Raw genomic sequence first — 17,850 nt, forward strand, 5'->3', positions numbered from 1 at the left:
CTTTTATGTGGAAGAACCCTGGTTCGTTCTCTGGGGTCCCCAGGATAAAAAAGCAAACAAAAACAAAGTTAAGGTAAATGGCCCATTTGTAATTTTTAAGTCTATTTATATTGTCATATATGTCCTTTTATACTATCATAACATTTAAATAACAACGTTTTTAGGTTTTACAAGTCTGAAGTATTTTGTATATTGTGACACTTATGTTTCAGGTACACTTTTATAAATATGTATTTACACTTTCCAACATTCTAGCATTAAACTATTTCAATTATGTATATTTTTGTACCTTGACTTTGGTGTTGGTCAATTCCCAGTCCTTGGTCAAAACAACTAATCTATTCATACCTTTTCTGCCTTCAGTTCTTCCAGTCCTTGCAGTTAATTAAGCACGCTAGTGAGCAAACCCACATATGAAAGTCCAGTCTTGAGCTATTGGGCAGTATAGAAATGTAATAAATAAATAATTGTGGAAACCTGGATCTTGGAAACAGGCCATTTACTCATAACAAGCAACTTACATAATTTGATTTTCTTGGGAATTTAGATTTACATATTAATACATAACACATACTACGAATAAAGAGCCCTGTCTATGATCAAATGGTTCTTTCCTTTGAGAGTTTCTCTTTTTTTCTGGCCGGGGTGGGGTTGGGGGAAACTACATCAAACCTTTGGAGGGGCGGAGGGGCGGATGACTCTGAATAACTATTTAATCTTTAGCATGCATAGGAGTGACTTGCTCATGAGGTACAACCTGTAAAAATCTGTCCAGTGGCCAGGCACGCACCCATCCCTGGGTGCTACCCCACTCTGACCTGGTTTACATGACATGGCATGACAGTCCACTATGGCTTAATTTACCCATAGGGGGTATTGTGTCACGCATGGGCGCCATTATGCATTACTCTTGCAGGTGCCTGGCTTGTCATGTTGTGCAAACCCAGGGTTTTGTTTTGTTTCTTGGTGTGTGTATGTGTGTGTGTGTTTTTAGGGTTAAACAACCCTGAAATAACCAGTTCATTTCCTCTGTGCTGAATAGGCAGGGCAGCCCCTCTGCGAGTGGGATGTCAGATAGTCCTGCTTGGCCAATCAGCATGGTGCGAAGGCGGGCTCCAGGTGTAGGCGGACACTTAGGCTGTCATTCCCAGAGGGGAGGGGGAAGGGGTCGGAAGTGGCCAATCAGGGTATGTGAGGGAGGGGGTGGGCCAGACTGCATGCAAATTTTGGACGGGGGATTTGCTATGTATGATACATATTTGCATTATTCATGAGTCCCTCTGTTGTGAGGAGACTGAGGGGCAAAAAAGCCAGAAAAGAGCAGAACTCTTAGTGTGCATGGTGACATGGGCTTTACACTAGTAAAAAATGAATGTCCCCTGGAAATGCCGGCACTCTGTGGGTTTCTAGAAGGGAAGGGCTGGCCTCTTGATTAGTGAGGAGTGGGTTTGAAGTGGGTTTGAACAGAGTCAGCAATTGGACAAGATAAAAAGCGCCATAAAGTTTGTATTCAGTTGACCTGTTCAAATAAAGCCGAAGCATTTTCCCACTGTAAATAAGATGTTAATCTTCCACAGCAAGGTGCTATTGTTTGTACTCCCCCTTTTTTTGATGCTTCTGGGAGGCCCTATAAAGGTTGGCCATTGTGCCTGCGATGCTAGAAGATAGGAGAGTTGCCCACTTGCCTGGACAACAGAGTGACCCTCCCTATCTTACTGCTCTGTGCTGGAACCCTAAGCAACAGGGTGATTCTTCCTCTCTTCTGGCCCCGATGCAAGAAGAAAAATGGTACAAATCAACATGGTTGTGGAGTTTATAAACAGCCCCGAAGTAAATGTATTTAAGGTACGTATGGAGTTTGGAAGGCCATTTTATACTCCATAAACCCTTCAAGTCACTCCAAATGTCTTTATTGGCAATGCTTGGGCTCAGCCTTAGTTATGTAAGGACATAATTGTAGTTAAATTATGGGTGAACCTTCTGATATTTCACTCTACTATATTTTGGATTATCATTCTTCTTTTTGTTCCTGGCAAGTACAGGTTCCATTGTTTGGGAAGCTAAAAAGGAGAGTGCATGTGGGGCAGGATGGTAGCTTAATTCACTGGGCTCTATAACGAAACTACATAATGTCATCATTATTTCTCGCATTTATGAAGCCCTGCTAGAACTCAAGGTGCTCAAATTGCTTTCCCAACATGTATTAATTAAATCTCCAAAGTGCATCTCTAGGGAGGATCTATTATTCCAGCAATGCAGAACACATCAGGACTAAAACAGTTTCTTCAGGAGAAGAAATCCTGTGAACAATATTCTGAGGAAAGGGCTTTAACTGCGCTGCTGTTGTTCTCAGAGCATGACGCAATGCCTCCTTGGCGAAACCACACTAAGGCCCTTTCTACACCTAAGGATTCTCCCAGAAAAATGGAGGGATCATCCCTGCCTGTTCCTGGGATCCCCAGTGTGCCATTTGGATGCACAGGGATGATCCCGGGACAATCCCAGGAAAAAAGGCAGGTGTAGAAACGGCCTAAGGGATGGTGGGTGGAGGGTGAGAATAGTTACTTATGAGACTCACAGAGTGCTTCACGGTTGTCAGCACCATAATGTTCTTCATTTCACTTGCCATGTTTATGCGCCATTTCCAATTTCTTCAGTATTGAAGGGTTATTTCCATTTGTTAGGCGTATCTTTTAAATCCTAGCAGTCTGAATCAATTTCAGTCCCAAAGAGAGATTGAGCCTTGTCAGAGGAGGGGGGTGGGGGGGGCACCTGTCCATGGCTGTGTTTACTTTCTTGTCCTTTTAATGTGCTCATTTAATTCTGATACTAAGGGTTTTGATGGAATGCCTTTTGAGCACAGACTCTTCATGTGGCCATTCTTTAAATAAAAAAAGTACCACACAAGATAATGTGTGGAAATTATGTAATCTATCCAATCACCCCAAATCACTGATTACTACCAATCCCATCTCATTAGGCATCTCAGTACAATAGCTTCTTTCCACCTTCAGGAATCTTAACTTATTTCCCAGGCTTTATAGTTAAAAAAATATCTTCATCATCAGTTTATCTTGCTTTATTTAAAGTATTTAAATACTCTTGTCCACTCTTTGCTACAGCACTATCACACCCTTCAATTTTTATATTATCTCCTGTTTTCCTTTCAGCCTCTTTCAATCTTAATCATCTGTAAAACTACTGATTTACAGTCTCTATTTGTCTAACACACATACTGAGAAGTATTACTCCATTTTGTGCATGAGAAACCACACATGACCTTCTCTGGACCATTTGTAACATGTGAGAAATGTTTCAGAGGTCTAAAGCTGAAGAAATTATAATGGATCAAAGATATATCACGAGGTGAGACAGGTAGGCAAATAATCACTATGCAAACTTGCATAATTAAGTATTCAGTCTTCCACACCAGCCTGACCCTACATTTGAAGAATGTGAAACCCTGAGGGCTTGTTCATAGAATGACATCCTCAAATGGACCTACTTGGACTTATTTGCAAGTTGCAAGCCCTTGCTAAACCAATCCACGTGTAACTTCTCCAACCTTTTGCTAAGACCGAATGATGGCAGGTGTTCAGGAGAACATAAATAATCTTTGTTGAACACAACTGGGTAACAGGGAGAAAAGTAAAATATTTGCTTTATCCCAAAATTGACAAAACAAATATTGCCCTTCCTCCCTATACACACTTTTATTTTCTTTTGTATTATAAAATCATGGATGGCTGAAAAAATCTATTGAATTTCTGCCTGTAACTTGCTCTTAAAATGGTGGCAAATAGGTGACAATGAAGCCACAGTTCTCTAATGACCAGGGAAGTCCTGTGCTTTCTAGCCCAAATATGTTCCTATATAAAAGCATTAAAATTGTTTTTAGAATTACACATATTTGGGTATGTAGACATAATTTGACCTCTATTCAAGCTCATTTTGGACCATACTACAAAACGTGGAGTTATAGATAAAAAGAAATCTGACCAAACATTCTGACCAATATCAAGGTCACTAGGCCATAAGAGGAACTCCAAGATAGCTGTGTTTTATGGAATCAAAGTTCTGAGCTCTGCATTAGGCTTAAAAAACCTTCCCTATAAAAGAGTTGTCTAAGGACCAAGCTGTCATGCTCTCTGGACGATCTCCTCTCTTGCTCTGAGAAGGAACCAGGAGGGGGAGGAGGCTTCATCCAGTAACCCATCACCTGGTACTGTAGGACCTTCCAGGCCAGAAAACATGAATTGAAGTAGACAGCTTCTCAGAGCTCCTCAGAGGGGTGGAGTTAACAGCAGGTCCACACCTGCCAGTCTTCAGAAGGCCTCTGCATGTTGCTGAGACAACTGCTCTTTCTGAGTAAGTTTTGGCCAGTGATCTATCCAGGGTCCTCACAGACCTTGTCTGGCCAGTTGGGAACCTGCATTACCTCACCTGACATGACCTTACTGTGCCAGATATGTTCCAGCCATTCCAGGCAGGGCCACTGCTGCAACCGAGTTTTCCCTGAGAGCACATGTCAAATTTGGACAAGACACAAGCTGGATGTGATGGTGGCAAATCCAGGTGTTTAATAGAGATCTGTCTGAAAAAATGTAGAAAGAAGAGAGCAGGCTTGTGGGTTAAGGTATTGGTCTCTTTCCATGCTCTTTGCTTATCTTTCTATAGCCCCTCCTCCAAAGGCTCCCCCCCACCTTAGCTGAATGCACTTCTGGGAAAGGTAAGCTGCAGGTGTTAATGCTTTCTGCAATACTCACCCATGTGTTCCCTTCGTTGTTAGAAAAGGACCCACACTTTCTTTCTGTATGTTTGGGACAGATGTGTGTTAGACCAATTTGACCCTGTTAAGTCATGATTTAACTGTCACATCAGCAGATGTTACATGTGTCCTACTTTTCAGAGGACAGTCCTCTGTCAGAGGATAGTCCTCTGTTTGAATATATATATTTAAATGGCTATTCAGTCAATGCCTGGTTTAAAGATGAAGAACCCTAAGAAGGGAGAGTAGAGACCTTTAAGTTGCCTGTGAACTGTCTGAGCAGGCACGCAGATAATCTGGACTGTCTTCACTATGGTGAGATACATTATATTTCTAAGTGAATTACAGTATTTCCCCCCCCCTAAGGTTTCATCTATAGATACAAATTAGCATGTGTAAATTTTATGCAAATATGTATGTTCTTTTGAGATGATGCATTTCCTCTTTTCTGGTGGTTTGTAAGTGGCTACCCTACCTGAAGCACTTAAGAAACTCTCTCACACAGCTACTCTCTTATTTACATATGCTTATTATATAGAAACACAGGAAGCTGCCTTATACCAAGCCAGTTTATTGGTCCATCTAGCTTGGTATTGTCGACACTGATTGGCTGTGGTCTTCAGGCTTTCAGGCAAGGGTCTTTCCCAGCCTTAGCTCAAGAAACGAGGGATTGAACCATGTGACATGCCACTGAGCTATGGCCTACTTGGACAATGTACAGCTGGTATATAAGGTGCTGCATGTAACAAATGCACATGTGTTCTCCCTCATGCATTGCCCACTGTGGAGACTGACCCTAGCACATGAAGGGGCTGGAGTTCCCCCCTTGTGCAATTGGTAAGATATGAGAGGGTCTGCCTGAGTGGGATTAAAGGTAAGATGGAAACCATGTTGCACACTTAACACAGGAAAATGCGTTACCTACTTCCCGCGCCATATTTAAACTTCTGTCATACATAGATATGTGTAAATGTCCACAAACAGACATTTCTGGTTTTCCTTGTCTCCGTTTTTGTTTAATCTCTGTTATCTTCAAAAACACAACTTCTATTGTTTTAATCAAAATATTCAGTTGCATAAGTGCTTTTAGAAAGCAAATGGTACACTTTTGCTCTTGTAAGGCACACACATTTTTTTTTTTAAAAAATAACTGAATGGTAGACAATCTCTCAAGAGCCTTCAAAGATTCTAGACATAGAAGCAATTAAAATTAAACACGCAGAATGCATATGATTACATCTGCATGGGAAAGCTAAAAAAAAAAAAAGCAAAAAGATTAATCTAACAAGGGTCCCGTCCAAGACCACGAACTCAGAATGCCAAAATAAATACAAACTTCATCCAATGTCTAGAGAACGCTCACTGTTTTCTTACCCCAAGACTGAAACCAAGAGTCCCTGAGGTGAAGGACAGGACAGTATTCCCTCGCCCCCCTTCCATGTACAGAAGCTGACCAGATGGTGGTTGAGTCTTACTCTCAATGCTTGCTGCCTCAAATACGCCTGAAGGCAGCAGGCTAGTTTAAAGGCTGGAGCCCAGGTGGTGGCGGCAGCACACATACGGCTCTAGCCATTAGCCTTCACTCCCTGCTCCACTAGCATCTGTCACCTGAGGCAGCCACCTAACTCTGCCTAGCAGTAGGGCCAGCTCTGAAGCCAACATTCAAGGACCAACCATCTGCACAGAGGATTATAAATCAGGATACTGACAATGCTCACAGCAAGCAAATGGAATCTAGAGCAGGCTATCATGGCCAAGATGAAATATAGCTCTATTGAGATGTTATGGCATGAACCCGTGGAAGGATGTGTGGGGCTGTGCATGCCAACCTCACCCCAGTTTAGAGCAGGAAAGTATATAGGGGGATTCTTCACACAATCGGCTGAACGTACTGTGCTTAGAATACTTCCCTCAACTGGAAACTCTGCACTATCAAGGTGGATAGATCAGGGGAAACTTTGGGAAATTAGGAACAGACTTGAATTTAGGATTATGTAAGCAAAATTAAGACCTTGAAATTGAAACTAAATTGGATTAAATTAATTTATTTAGGGTGCAATCCTATGCAACTTTAAACAGCATGTTTAGACAGAAGAATGTCCTACAACTTGTAGGATGTTCTTCTATTTGAACATGCATAGGGTTGCGCTCTTAATGGATTGCATTAATTCTGGTTAACGACATGGCAAGGAAAGGGTTTGGGATTCATAGGAGGGGTATATTAGTCAGCTTCCGGGAAAATTCTGAAAGCAGCCTCACAAGGACACCAGGAACAACTAGGATTGTGTAACCTTGTTTCATGTAACCTTTGCATTTTAAAACACATCCAGATACTACTGAAGTAGCAAAACTATCTGCAAAGTTTTTCGTTTCTTTTCTTAGGCTAACTAATCTCGGATGAATTATTTAACATAAACTGCTTCCATTCTTTATTTCTTTTTCCTGTTTTTTTTAAAAAGAAAGACGCTGCATTGATTTATTTTCCCTAGACATTAGTAGACTGTTCTGTTAAAATTGCTGAAATGTAAATTATTTCCAGCCCCAAAGAAAATGACAAAGGCTATGCTTTAAGACTCACATATCGAGTCTTTGATTTTTCTCCATATTGCAAATTCATGCATAGGTTTTAAAAACAGTAATTATTATCATATATCTAAAATCCCTCTACTTTGCTTAAGCACAAGGGAGGGAATCTGTTTATTTATTAATTTATTTATTTAAGCAAAAAATGATTTCACAATACTCAATAAGTAGAATTCACATAGTAAGATTTATAAAAATAGAAATGCTGTCTTTGCCTATAAAACAAAACCCTACTCTGTATAAGCTAAAAGCAGGGGAGTATAGGATAAATCCATGTAGGGTTTGCCTCACAAAATAAATAATGCAGCATACACATCATATTTTTTTTATTTAAAGAAATCAGCATGAAAATTCGGATACATTTTCATGAGCATCTTTGAGCACACGAAAATGTATACCAGTTTTGTGCTGCAAACTTCCAAGAAGTGAGAAAGCCAAAGGATAATTGTGTATTTAAATGTAAACCGAGCAAATTCCTTCCTCATCCCTAACATTGGGTGGAAGTGTCCACCTTTTGTGGACGTCTACTATGGATATTCCCAGTTTCCCTTCTGTGAAAAGCTCTGGTGTTTCCTCTGGCTGTAGGACCTAAAATGAAGCATTTAGAGGACATGTTGGGATGGCCTTGGATCTACTGGATCCAAAGTCACTTTGGTCACTTGGCAGGCCCTAGGATTGGCCCCTCACTGATGCCAGTCTCATGCCACCTTAAGTATTTTTCATTCCATTAGATTCAATGGGAAGGGCTCATATTTTTAAAAAAACAAGAATTGTTTTGGCAAAAGAGAAATTGGACTTCTGCCCTGGCTGCTTCTGGTTAGGACTACTCTGTAAGGCTGCAATCTTATGCATGTTTAGACAGATGTTTACACATGTTGGCTGGGGCACTGTGGGAGTTGTAGGGCCTTTTCTGTCTTAACATGCATAGGATTGTGACTACAAATTGGAATATGTAGACAATAGTACTTCCTATCTTGCAGGAGTTTTTACAAATATAATGGATGTGAATTATTTTGAAAACATAATAAACTCTATATAAATGCTAAGGAGCGTTATTGGTCCTCAGTGTTTCTGTATAAAAATATTTCTCTATATTATGACAAATCTAGCAATTTGCTGATCTTCTGAAAGACTTTCTGAAAGCTGCCATATACCAAGACAAACCACTTATCTATCTAGTCCAGTATTTTCAGCACTGCCTGGCAGGGGCTGTCCAGCATTTCATGTATGAGTTTTTCCAGCCTTCCCTGGAGAGGTGGGGGGTTGGACCTGGGCCCTTCTGCAGGCCAAGCATGCGCCCTACCACTGAGTTACAGCACTTTCTCATTAAGTGTGAATGATCATTATGCAAACAAATGGGTAATGGAAAGGTGACACAGAAATAGTGTCATTTTAGTGTTTGTTTTAAGTTATATGTGACTAGTATTCAACATGGGCTTTTGAAACAATGCTTGTTGTACCTGGAAGGAATGATAAAAGTAGGAAGGTTGATGTGCTGGTGTGACATCATTGTTTGTAATTTAACACTTGTATCCTTACAAAATGTTGTCCTGGTACAACAATGTGCACTGATGTTACTGTATAGGCCACTATTATATGGTACAAAGCTGTGACATATGGGCATGGTGGAGGAAGAACTTTGCTCTCCTGATGGCCTTTTGGCTACCATGGGATCAAATGACAGTGCAAATCTATGCACCTGTGACATCTTTATAATTGCTTGTAATGGGATTTCAGCTAATGTGCTGGTTTATAGCATGGACCTGTGCCATTTGCTGTTGCCACCTCAGCATGAGTCACTCAGCATGCCACTCACAGTTAATTGGATTTAAGAGAGGCATGAAAGATAACGTTTCGATGCTTCTGGACTGAAAAAGGAACTTCATCCAATAGTTTATCACCCCAAAACACTACATCTAATAACTCTATCACAATAATGATATCACTTGTTTCATAGAATATTGTCTCATTTTATTTGTGTTATTTCCACAAAATATTGTTCTGAGGTTACAAAACACATTATCTACACAATGTACTCCAACAACAGCTTGGGATGCCCAACAGAGAGATTAATAGGAACATTACACATACCATGAAGTTCAAAAGAAAATACATTCAACATAGTTAGATAATCCTTACATACACCCTAATACACAAGCACAGCATTCTTAGTTACAAGGAGTCAAGTGTCTCTGATGACATTCCGCTCTTAGCCAAGCTCATCAGATATGAAGGAATGGGTAAGATGGGTTCTTGAGTAACATATTTCAAATCAAAAACTCAACAGCAATCCTGTTATCTTTCTGCAAGTATCTGTCTCCTTTCTAAATCAGCATTAAACCTGCATCCCACCATGATGCCTGGAGATGCCTCCAAAAGTTGCTATTCTGCCCACACCCCAGTGATCCATGACAAGGAGACCCCACTTTATACAAAACTTTCAACAAGGACAAAAATTCGGGCCCTTCGGTTCGGACCGGATCCCAATGTAAGAAATTGCTTTCTGGTTAACGAAATAGTTCTGCTATTTCATATGGAAAGAAATGTTCAATTTCTATCCTAAAGCTCTTCTTGGCAGTGTTACAACAGCTTCAGAATTAAAACAGCGTACTATTGCCTCTGTTTGCATGCAGAACCTTTAATGTCTAATTCCCATATTTTATGCAATAGGTGCCAACATCTGCTTTTGAATACTTCTTCTAATAAAAAGAATTCTTTAGAGATCTTTTTTCTGTGTACAATGCAACCCTTATTAATGCTAACAGTGTATACTGTTATACTATGTACGTGTATGTATGTATTCCTCTTGAATTTATTAAGAACGTTAACACTTAAGTTAGTGTACACTTTTAAAGCATCTTTTTGGAGGCTGTTCTACCATTAATACCACTTATAAAGACAGAAACATCTGCTAATACTAAAGTCCGCCACGAAATATATAAGACAATTACATGGTTAACACAAAAGCAATATTATACATAAGTACACTACACACAGAAACATTAACAACAAGAAGTGACATTTAATCTTGCTACTTTTTTGGTGTAGTTAACACAACTTTTATTGCCACAGTTTAATCACTACTGCTATTTATGCTAAAATCTTAACAAATGAACAGCCTCCTTATGTTGGCCTACATTTTCCTATCTCTCCATTTCCAAAATCTGAAGAAAACTGTGCCCTACTCTACAGAGAAACACGACAATATATAAAAAAGCTATTAATGCAAAGTTTTGGGGGTTTAGGTTTGAATATATAAGCAAAATGGAAACATATGTCTATCAATTCACATATGTATACATTTGTTCCTATGGTACAGAACTTGTATCCCCAACCTGATGTCTGACACTACTGCACCCACAAGGCCATACTGAGACACCTACCAGGCTACGGGTTTTTCCCAAGTGAATGGAGCAATTTCTCCATTCACTAGCATATGGGAAATAGAAGCTGCCCGGCTGAACAATGGCTGGAGGAGGAGGCAGCAGTGTCTCTCGCTTCAGCCATTTTTGGGGCAGTGTAGCTTCCCCACTTGTAAAGGGTGAAAATGCTGTGTGTGTGTGTGTGTGTGTGTGTGTGTGTGTGTGTGTGTGTGAGAGAGAGAGAGAGAGAGAGAGAGAGAGTTTATCTCTCATTCTCTCTCTCTCTCTCTCTGGCCTAATCTACACCAAGCAGGATATTGTTCTATGAAAGTGGTACAAAAGCGGTATATAAAAGGCAGGAGCTACACCAAGCAGGGTATAGCAATATGAAAGCAGTATATGTTATGTGCCAATGGGCCCCAACAGTTGTCAGTGCACTTCAATACCGCTATAAAGCAGTAGTGTGGCTCCTGCCTTTTATATACCACTTTCATACCGCTTTCATAGTGCAATATCCCGGTTGGTGTAGATTAGGCCTCTTTCTCATTCTCTGTCTTGTTTTCTCTCCCCCTCTATTTTCCTGTTCCCTCTCTCTATTTCCCCTTTTGTTTTCCCATGTGTGTGTATGTGTATGTACATGTATGTTTTCTCTCCCTCTTTGTCTTCCCTCCCTCCATTCCCCTCCCTCTGTATATCCTCAATCTCTGTGTCTGCTTTCATCCCCACACTCTCTCTGTGCATGAGAGAAAGAAAGAAAGAAAGTGTGAGAGAGCGGGCTTCTCTAATTGAGTGATTTATAGCACGCTTGTGGCTGACCACTCACAGAAGTTTGCAGGTCAATTAAATGACGTCAGCAACAGCCAGGATGTCTCCCGCCCTTTCCACCCCCCTTATCCAGTTTTCAGAGATAAGCTGGAATAAACCTTTAATGGCACGAAATCGGCAACATGTAAAACTGGCATTGCACTCTGAACCTGCTCAGGAAGGACTTTCCCTGCTGCTGGAGGGAGAAGACGGTAAAATGCCTCCCTGCAATAAAGGGAGACACATCTGGTCCCCTATGCCACCAAGAGCATCCATTTAAGTTTAATGGGGCTTACTCCCAAGTAAACGTGCTGCAGGGATGCAGAGAGTTCTATAAGACCACAAGAACAAGACCCTTCATTATACTAGATTATAGTTGCACTAGGTTTAAGTCCAATGTCTTTTAATTATTTTTTCCTACTTTCTGTTGGTTTGTGCTAGTAGTTCCCCATGTGTCTACTCAGAAGTAAGTCCCATTGTGTTCAATAGGGCTTTCTCCCAAGCAAGTGTGCCAAGGGTTGCAGACAAAAACAAGACTGTCTTTCCCCTGCTCCTTTGCACACATGCCAGGGAGGAAGGGAGGTACTCCCTCTATTCAAATATGTCTGCCATTTAAAGGAGCGTGAGGAAACAGCAAGATCTTTCACTTTGTTGCCCCTCTCCTCCCGTATAATGAAGCCCATATCAATCACGGCAAAGAACCAGGAGGCATAACAGCCCCAGGTAAACAATGTGATTTCCTTTAACGTAGAGATGCTCAAAGAGAAAGAGAGAGCAGAAAACACACACAGAGCGTGGTCCTCTGCTCCCAGCATTTTTGGCTGTTCACCCCCCACCTCCATAACAGTCACTTTACGACTAGCCATGCCCCCTATAGTAGCCATTATGTGGCTGTACCCAAGGCACCTTTTTAAAATGCCAAATGTATCCAGGCCCCAAAAGGTTGGTGACACAGATAAAGGAAGTGGTATCACCAAATACAGTATCACCAAATCAGACTTTCTGGAAACATTCGAACCAATTAATCTTTTTAAGAGTAGCGAGCAGAAGTGCTACCTCCAAAGATTTCCAGACTACCCTTATGTGTAAAAGCAGGATTGTTTTGAAGCTGAGCTTGGTAAGATTCTGATAGAATATTGAGATGCATAGTGCTCAAAAGTAAAGTAGAAAAGTTAAGTGTTCATTGGTGCCATCTTAAAAGTAATCCTGAGAAAGGTTAATTAGGGGCTAAGGGATAAACTTAAGGATGATGATAAGGCATGGCATGCTGCCAAGGAGACAGGAAAGAGAAATATTTATGCAATTGGATGCTAGACAGAAAACGGAGAGAAGGAATGAGGAGAAGGCAAAATGGGAGAAGGAAGTAGTAACAAAGAAGTACGACGAGTTTCAAGCAGGCCACAATAAAATGTACTTTGAACCAATTCACATCCCTAAATTGATGAACTGAGAATGTGGGATAAAAGAAGATCTGTGCAAAGGCCAACATTTCTCAGCACACATTACATTTGCAACATCAGGCAAGGCCTGGTTGCTTATTCCTCTGCTCAATGGTGTGCTAAGTGTTGGAATTCATGACTGGACCTTTTCTGTAGCACCTCCCAGACTTTGGAATTTACTTTGAAAAAAGAGAGGAGTAGCTATAATGATTGAGGAAAAAAGCATAATTCATATTCACAGAAAAGACAACAGCCCAGCCATTAATTATATACATTTTTTGGAATAAGGAAAATAAATGGAAAGAAGATCTTAATAAGATTATGTTCCTAATAGTTACCAGAGATCCTTCTTTGAGAAAAATAAATAAAATTGGGAAGAAATATTTAGAGTTTGATATAATCTTAGGGAGATACTCAAATGGGACAGAATTCAGGGTAAAGAATATAGTTCTATGAGACACCCCAAAAAATATCTTTAAAAATAGTCTTCGATAGCTGGAAATATTATAATCCAGATTACACTTTTTTTCCTATTTCCAACAAGTCGTATTCAAGGATATATATGTTATTCATTTGCCTAAAAATAGACATAATTTAAGGAATATTGAGATATGTACTCAGTTTTTTTCCACACCACACCACTGGGAATAGTAAAAATCAGAAAATGGGAAAAGATATGGAGATTAGATCATCTGTTACGTGAACAGGCTTACAATACAGAATATAACTTTTAAAAATAGAAGAATATTTTCAACTGAATCTACCCAGTTATAAACTTGGTAACAATATGGAAGGCATCAAAAGCAATAATGATTCAGAAGATCTCTTATCATAAGAAGAAAATATTACAGTAATTCATTAAAAAGACTCAAATATTAGAACAAGAACTCAAAAGGACCTGCTCCCAAAATCTAAACAAAAGCCTGTAAGCACTTAGTAAATTGTGCACTGGTAGAAAGTCACTATGATTTTTAAAACAAAACATTTTTTTTAAAAAAAAGGTAACAGAAAAATCCCAAGCAAATATGTTGAAGGAAAAACAACAGGTTGTATTGAATATAACACTAGCAGATAAAGTACAAGAGGTAGCATTGCTCTTGTAGTTTCATTTTCTGCTAGTAATTTATGCAAGCACTAGCAGACAAACTAGTACAAGCAACATCTTGTGTAATGAAGTTATAAGGTATTGTGAGAGTGCTTTGCATGCGGGATCAAAGTGTTAGATTTGACAATTGCACAAGAATGAAAATGGGGTTTCCACAAATGGTAGACACTTAGCCCTAGCAGAATGACATCACTGGATACAACCCGAGGAGACATTGTGGGACAACTTTCCGAATTTTATGAATTTCTTTATGCAACAGAAAATCTATTAATACACTGACAGAGGTATTTCTCACAAAGATACAGCTGCCTTATTTTAGCATGGAAGATGCAGTAGATTTATAAGAACCAGTGATTTTAGAAGAATAAAGGGCTGTGTTAATGATTCTGTGGTATAATAAAACTCCTAGTTTGCTGAATTTAAAGGAGATTATTGTAAAAAACTTTTTTTTTATCTCATAAGAACATAAGAGCTGTGCTGGATTACAGCAACTGCCTATCTAGTCCAGAATATTGTTCTCACAGTGGCCAAATGGATGCCTATAGGGTAACCCACAATTAGGAAGTAAGTAAAATAGAACTCTCCTGCTCGTGTTTTCCAGAAACTGGTCCTGAGAGATATACTGCCTCTGATTCTGGAAATTATATATAGCCATTATAACTAGTAACCACTGTTAACCTTATCCTCCATGTAGAATTTGTCTGTTGCAGTGGCCAGAACTGTACACAGTATTCCATGTATGTTCACATCATAGATTTGTTTAAAGGTGTTACGATGTTTGCTCCTAACTCCTAAGAGGTTTACAGTACAATCCTATACATATCTGTTCAGAAAGAAGGACTTACTGCTAGCTAAAAATGTATAGGGTTGCAGCTTATCAGAAGAATCCTATTCATGTCTGCTCAGAAGTAAAGTTCAATGGGACCTACTCCCATGTAAGTGTGTATAGAATCGCAGCCTAAGTTGGATCTCTCTGGGTACAAATGACATATGTTGGAGGCATTAGTAAGGATAGTATGCATTACTGGAAATGTCCTAGAATTGAGACATAGTGGATTATGATTTTGGAAAATATAAATAAAAGGATATTATGGTTTTTCATTTGCCTTTGGAGTCTGGACCCAGTAGTGATATTGGGCATGTCTAGGCAGGGCGATATCCTGGGGATCGCCCCAGGATCATCCCTGTGCATCCACATGACGCACAGGGAATCCCAGGGGCAGGGAGGGATGATCCCTCCCATGCCCTGGGATATGGCCCTACAGTATAATTCTGATTTTTCCCATGGTTTCAGGCTCATCCCGAGACCATGGGACGTGTGGGCACCAGTCTCATTTTCGTCCTGACTCCTCGTGAGTAACCTCAGGAGCTCTGTGCTCATCGGGGGTGGGATGGGGGGAGTGGGACGGTTTTGTGCTTGCTTGTTTTTAAAACCAACAACTTACATTTTGCGCAGGACCGCTCCTGAGCTCTTTTCCAATTCAAAAAACAAAACAAAAATGGTGGGCGCGACGTCCTCTTCCTCCCGGGATGTCGCATGCGCGTGTAGACGAGGGGGACGATCTCACGATCATAAAATCGTGAGATCATACCCCTCCACCCCCGTCTAGACTTGCCCATTGTTTTGTAGTGCCCACAGTCCTTCAAGAATAGATGGAAATTATTTTTCCTTTGTAGACTGCTGCTGGAATGGCCAAATAGTCACAGATGGAACCAAACAGATATTCCTTCCATAATGGATTGAACGTCAAGTGTTTGGGATTTGATATAAATGACAAAATTGATGGCTATTACTAGGAATAGAGAAGGGAGGCAGGGGAATAAGATTTTTTTTTTGAGAAAAGGTAAATATTCTGAAATTACAAGGCACAGGATAAGGTGTGAGGTATGAAATCCTGGGGAAATGATAACTATGTTTTTATTCTCTTGGGATGATTAAACCATAAAGCATTTCTTAGCTGTCAATGTATACTTAACTATTTATTCATAATTAAGAGGTTTTTAAGAATGATCTTGGTTGAGTAAATCAGCAATATTGGTAATGCCAACTGGGTATATATGTGTGTTTATAATTACTTAAGATATTTCTAGGATAATCATTACTTGTTCAGTTTATGTACGTTGAATCTGTATAGGGCACAATAGGAATAAAAGTAAACAATTAATAAAATAGATAAAAAAAATACTGAAAGTATCTTCCCTCCTTTACACGATTTCTGATATTCGTTCCTGTTTATTTAGGACTAGGAGTCAGCAATGACTCAAGTGCTTGCATGAGAGGTTCCTTTCCCTTTCCTTATTTAGGACACATAGCCAAGATGATCACACACATTTATTCTACACAAATTAATCCAGAGTAACTACCATAGTCTGGATCTGCATCCACAAACACACATGTGCTTATAATCAACCCAATATATCAAGACAAAAACTCACTACTACTGAGTTAATTCTTACAATCAGCATAGAGGGTTTTGATTGTTTACTATTGATATTATCAATCCCACACTTATTTGCAGAGGTTACACTTTTAGCCATGAGCACAGAGAATGTTAGTAATCTGTCATCCCTGTCCCCAATAACGCTACTTCAGATCCCGTTTTAGCATTATACAGGGGAGGAAACCAAGCCAAACCCAATACTCTTATCTAAGTGGACATGTGTGCATAAGCACGCAGCCCCCAAGCCTAGGGTGACCATATGAAAAGGAGGACAGGGCTCCTGTATCTTCAACAGTAATATAGAGGGTGAAGTTCCCTCTTCATCACAACAGTTAAAGCTGCAGAAGCCCTGCCCTCTTTTGTATCTGGCCACTCTACTATAGCTAGTGTAGCTTTAACTGCAGTAAACATCTTTACTGTTAAAGATACAGGAGCCCTGTCCTCCTTTTCATATGGTCACCCTACCCAAGCCCCCAACCATCGTATACAGCCCTCAGAGCCAAATGCACCCTGCATTAGAGTGTGCTAAACACATTTATGTATTTATTTACAATATTTATATACCACTCCCCATTCAAAATTTCGGAGCGATGTACAATATAAAATAAAAAAACCCCCAGAATAAAACACTTTAAAATAGATTTTAAAAGAAGCAAAATGTACAGTGCTAAAAACGTACACTGCCAAAATGCACACTGCTAAACATAGCAGTGGCATGTCCAAGATAATAGTGGTTAGGAGTGAGGGGCGACCAACTTTCCCCTAATTTCATGTTCATACATATGGGGAGCGGGAGGGAGGGGGCAAAACTGCAGATGTAGACTGGGTTCAGACAACACAATAACCAATGGTGGTTTAAATAGTTGACAGTGATGTGCAGAAGTAACTATTTGAATGATCACTGGTTATCGTGTCATGTGGAGGGCACTGACTAATAGGCAACTCAACACTGATCCTAATCCACACCACAGTTGAGTATTATCAAGTTGTGTGGGGAGTACCCCCTAGATAAACAATTGTCGTGTTATTACCCCACCGTTGACTATCATGTTGTCTGAATGCAACCATAGTCTCTTATTGCTTAAAATGAAGTAATATGTATGTATTTTTGTACACTCTGCACTTTACCATTTGTTGCTTAATAAAAGTCCTGAAAAAACAGTTTTATCAAAATCACAATGAAAGCAGGGACCCTTTAGAGCTTCCTCAGCTCTGCATCTTACTGTTTCTTCTCTTTCTGGTGAACTTCTCAATCAATTTTAATTCCATGGGGTAGTTTCTAATTAAATCTAATCTGTAGTCATTGTTCATAAACCTCTTGTAGATATAAGTAATCATATATTTATGC

At 39.9% G+C, this 17,850-nt stretch overlaps 1 protein-coding gene across 1 annotated transcript in view; it reads right to left on the reverse strand.

Annotated features, from left to right (window-relative positions):
* MAGI2 (membrane associated guanylate kinase, WW and PDZ domain containing 2) overlaps positions 1-17,850 on the reverse strand; it is a 748,620-nt gene that overhangs the window by 132,469 nt on the left and 598,301 nt on the right. The window lies entirely within an intron of this gene.

The sequence above is a fragment of the Elgaria multicarinata genome, chromosome 9 (assembly GCF_023053635.1).
Source record: "Elgaria multicarinata webbii isolate HBS135686 ecotype San Diego chromosome 9, rElgMul1.1.pri, whole genome shotgun sequence".
NCBI classification, from domain to species: domain Eukaryota; kingdom Metazoa; phylum Chordata; class Lepidosauria; order Squamata; family Anguidae; genus Elgaria; species Elgaria multicarinata.